We start from the raw sequence: 5,273 nt of genomic DNA on the forward strand, positions 1-5,273 counted from the left end.
TGAAGCCATTATGTTAAGGGCTGATGGTTGCATAACAATATGGATGTACTTAATTGCACTGAATTACACAACGTCTCACTCTACTGCTTGGGCTGGAGTGCAGTGGCGCAAAATTTCGGCTCACTGCAGCCTTGATCACCGGGGTTTAGGTGATCCTCCCACCTCAGCCTCCCAGGTAGCTGAGACTACAGGCATGCACCCACCACACCCTGCTAATTTTTTGTATTTTTAGTAGAGACAGGGTTTTGCCATGTTGTGCAGGCTGGTCTCAATCTCCTGGGCTCAAGCAATCTGCCTGCCTTGGCCTCCCAAAGTGTTGGGATTACAGGGGTGAGCCACTGTGCTCAGCCTATTTTACCACAGTTTAAAAAAATAATTAAAAATAATCTTAATCCCAGCACTTTGGGAGGCCGAGGTGGGCAGATTACTTGAGGCCAGGAGTTTGAGGCGAGCCTGGCCAACATGGTGAAACCCCGTCTCTACTAAAAAATACAAAAATTAGCCGTACGTCGTGGCCCACATCTGTAATCCCAGCTACTTGGGAGGCTGAGGCACAAGAATTGCTGGAACCCAGGAGGCGGAGGTTGCAGGGAGCCAATATTGTACCACTGCACTCCAGCCTGGACGACAGACAGACCTAGACTCTGTTTCAAAAAACAAACAAACAAACAAACAAACAAACAAACTTTATACATATGCAACCTATTTTAATTACATTACTTTAGCTCTCTATATAAATGACTTCACAAAACGATTTAATACTATATTTTTGTATTTTTAACAAAGTCAGTAAGATAGTGATTTGAAGACAATTATGGCTGGGTGTAGTGGCTCACGCCTGTGATGCTAGCATTTTGGGAGGCCAAGGCAGGTGGATCACTTGAGGTCAGGAGTTTGAAACCAGCCTACCCAACATGAAGAAACCCTGTCTCTACTAAAAATATTTTTAAAAATTAGTCAGGCGTGGTAGCGGGCTCCTGTAATCCCAGCTACTTGGGAGGCTGAAGCAGAATCGCTTGAACCCAGGAGGTGGAAGTTGCAGTGAGCCAAGATCCCATAATTGTACTCCAGCCTGGGCAACAAAAGCAAAACTTTATCCTCCGCCCCCCGACCACCCCCCCCGCCCAAAAAAAAGACAATTTCTGCATCTTATGTTTATGAGAGTCACTTAATTCAATATATGGCTGTTGGTGACAATGTACGTTGTACTGTAAAATGTCTGAGTGATACATTCTCCCTTGACTTTGGTTCTAAGTAAGTTTGCTTTCATGGTGAATTGCTGCCTGCTTTCTTTATAAGAAGAACTCTATTTACCTTTCTGCTTTGACTGTCAGGAACTGAGACACCTTTTATGCTGAATTGAAGTGATTAGCTGGTCAAACCAGTATTTCCCTGGAGAATCATTAACCATCATTAAATAAATAATATCCTGTTCCTATTCACTTTGAACACCATGAGTGAAGTGGCTTGGTTGGAGTACAGTGTCTGAAATTGAGACTGCTGGCTTTTGTGACTTTGGACCTTGTCCAAATACTTTAACAGCATGATTCTTCCTCTTGTTGTGCCCCATTTCTAGAAAATGATTTCCTGTATCTTTGAGGTTTCTCTAATGTTACGGGAAGTCAGGGACCCTAAACGGAGGGACCGGCTGGAGCTGTGGCAGAGGAACATAAACTGTAAAGATTTCATGGACATTTATCAGTTCCCAAATAATACTTTTATAATTTCTTATGCCTGTTTTTACTTTAATCTCTTAATCCTGTTATCTTCATAAGCTAAGGATATACATCACCTCAGGACCACTGTGATAATTGTGTTAACTGCACAAATTGATTGTAAAACATGTGTGTTTGAACAATATGAAATCAGTGCACCTTGAAACAGAACAGAATAACAGCGATGATTAGGCAACAAGGGAAGACAACCATAAGGTCTGACTGCCTGCGGGGTTGGGCAAAAAGAGCCATATTTTTCTTCTTGCAGAGAGCGTGTAAATGGATGTGCAAGTAGGAGCGATATCACTAAATTCTTTTCCTAGCAAGAAATATTAATATTAATATCCTGGGAAAGGAATGCATTCCTGGGGGGCGGTCTATAAACGGAGGCTCTGGGAGTGTCTGTCTTATGTGGTTGAGATAAGGACTGAGATACGCTCTGGTCTCCTGCAGTACCCTCAGGCTTACTAGGGTGGGGAAAAACTGCCCTGGTAAATTTGTGGTCAGACCAGTTCTCTGCTCTCAAACCCTGTTTTCTGTTATTTAAGATGTTTATCAAGACAATACGTGCACTGATGAACATAGACCCTTATCAGTAGTTCTGCTTTTGCCCTTTGCCTTGTGATCTTTGTTGGACCCTTATTAGTAGTTCTGCTTTTTGCCCTTTGAAGCATGTGATCTTTGTACCTACTCCCTGTCCTTACGCTCCTTCCCCTTTTGAAACCCTTAATAAAAAACTTGCTGGTTTGAAGCTCAGGTGGGCATCATGGTCCTCCCGATATGTGATGTCACCCCCGGTGGCCCAGCTGTAAAATTCCTCTCTTTGTGCTCTTTCTCTTTATTTCTCAGCCAGCTGACACTTATGGAAAATAGAAAGAACCTACGTTGAAATATCGGGGGCGGGTTCCCCATACTCTAAGGTTTTTGCAAATGCATTTTACATATGCCACATTCCTTGGGTTTTAAATTAGATCATCTCAATCATGTCTCCCAAATTTGGTTTTAAAATATCCTTCCACATGTTTTCTAGTGGTGTAGTATTAGATAAAACCAAAACCAAAATTTTATTTTATTGATATGGGTAATGCTCTCCATTCATACATTACAGCCCTGGTCCCTCAGTCACTAGGTTCCACATTTTGGCACTATTAAAAAAAAAAGCAAAACTTTTATTTTCTTCCCTTGAATATCCAATCAGGTGCCATGTTCTATAGTTTTTATTTTTAAAATTATTGTTACATCTGATTATTCCTTTCTAATCTCAATGTTATATTCTCCCATCTTTCTTCTTCAGGTCTTTGTAATTACCCCACTACCTGGATTATTGCAATCTCCTTCCAACAGGATTCTCTCTCACACCTATCCTCTGGACAGCCAGTTCTCTATGCCGTTGCCAGATCCATCTTGCCAAAGCAGAACCCTGTTGTCTTCACTCTTGGCATTTACAAAGGCCTTCCTCAATGTGCCTCAAGCCAAGGGTCTGGTCTAATTACCATTATTCCTCTTGGCATAGCCTAGCCAAACTGAAACACTCACTGTCCCTGCAACATGCCCTGCATTTTCTCATCTTAATGCTTTGGTTCGTGTTGTTAGGTCTTAGTGCAAAGTGCTTTTACCCACCCCAACCTCAATCTCTGCCAGTCAAGAAATATTACCCATCCTTTATATGTGGCCTCCATAATTAAACTTTTCTTGATTCTTTCCAAAGATGTACTGTCTCCTAGTTTGTTGTTGCTTTTGTTGTTGTTGTTGGTGGTGTTTGAGACAGTATCTCGCTCTGTCACCCAGGCTGGAGTGCAGTGGTCCAATCTCAGCTCACTGCAACCTCCACCTAACGGGTTCAAGTGATTCTCCTGCCTCAGCCTCCCGAGTAGCTGGGACTACAAGCACGTGCCACCATGCCTGGCTAATTTTTTTGTATTTTTATTAGAGACAGGCTTTCACCGTGTTAGCCAGGATGGTCTGGATCTCCTGACCTGGTGATCTGCACGCCTCAGCCTCCCAAAGTGCTGGGATTACAGGCGTGAGCCACCGTGCCCAGCTTCTCTCTCCTAGTTTTAACCTTCCCCCTGCCTTTTATATCTGGTCATCTCTTGTGGCAAAAAGCATATTCTTCATATATTAAACTTACTTATGTATGTCTCTCTCCTACATAAGCTCTTAAGATAATGAACTATAGCTCTTTGCCTACTTACCTTTATGTTTCTTTATGTTTTCTGATTAGATCAATGTATTCTATTCCAAAGGTACTCCAAAATTTAATTGAAAATTTTAAATTGAAAATTCAATTTAATTGAAATTGGCATAAATCCAATACTGACAACATACCCCAAGGAAAAAACTCAAAGGGAGTTTTTTTTAAAGAGCACTATTTGCGTAAAAATATTCACTCAGCCAGGCGCAGTGGCTTATGCCTGTAATCCCAGCACTTTGGGAGGCCAAGGCGGGTGGATCACGAGGTCAGGAGATTGAGACCATCCTGGCTAACATGGTGAAAACCCATCTCTACTAAAAATACAAAAAATTAGCCAGGCATGGTGGCGGGTGCCTGTAGTCCCAGCTACTCAGGAGGCTGAGGCAGGAGAATGGCATGAACCCGGGAGGTGGAGCTTGCAGTGAGCAGAGATGGCGCCACTGCACTCTGGCCTGGGTGGCAGAGCGAGACTCTGTCTCAAAAAAAAAAAAAAAAATAAAATATATATATATATATATATATATATATACACACACACGTGTATACATTTACTCAGAACAGGCAGAAGCAGATAAGATGGCAGCAGCAGCTGATCAGGGTCGGAGAACCAGTGGTAGTGGAGGCAGTAGTGGGGCTGGCGGTGGTTCCAGGTGCGGGACAGGCAGTGGCCATAGCGGCTTGTTGGATAAGTGGAAGACAGATGATAAGCCTGTAAAAATTGACAAGTGGGATGGATTAGCTGTGAAAAACTCTTTGGATGATTCTGCCAAAAAGTTACTTCTGGAAAAATACAAATATGTGGAGAATTTTGGTCTCATTGATGGTCGCCTTACCATCTGTACAATCTCCTGTTTCTTTGCCATAGTGGCTTTGATTTGGGATTATATGCACCCCTTTCCATAGTCCAAACCCATTTTGGCTTTGTGCGTCATATCCTATTTTATGATGATGGGGATTTTGACCATTTATACCTCATATAAGGAGAGGAGCATCTTTCTCGTGGCCCACAGGAAAGATCCTATAGGAATGGATCCTGATGATAGTTGGCAACTGTCCTCCAGTCTTAAAAGGTTTGATGACAAATACACCTCTAAGCTGACCTTCATCAGTGGGAGAACAAAGCAGCAGCGGGAAGCCGAATTCACCAAGTCCATTGCTAAGTTTTTTGACCACAGTGGGACACTGGTCATGGATGCACATGAGCCTGAAATATCCAAGCTCCATGACAGTCTCGCCGTAGAAAGAAAAATAAGGCCGGGCACGGTAGTTCACGCCTATAATCCCAGCACTTTGGGAGGCCGAGGCGGGCAGATCACAAGGTCAGGAGATCAAGACCATCCTGGCTAACATGGTGAAACCCCGTC

At 43.0% G+C, this 5,273-nt stretch overlaps 1 pseudogene; it reads left to right on the forward strand.

The window, feature by feature from the left end:
- Positions 1-4,485: 4,485 nt before the first annotated feature.
- On the forward strand, positions 4,486-5,273 carry LOC100609671 (signal peptidase complex subunit 2-like; annotated as a pseudogene).

This window comes from Pan troglodytes, chromosome 16 (genome assembly GCF_028858775.2).
Source record: "Pan troglodytes isolate AG18354 chromosome 16, NHGRI_mPanTro3-v2.0_pri, whole genome shotgun sequence".
Classification (NCBI taxonomy): domain Eukaryota; kingdom Metazoa; phylum Chordata; class Mammalia; order Primates; family Hominidae; genus Pan; species Pan troglodytes.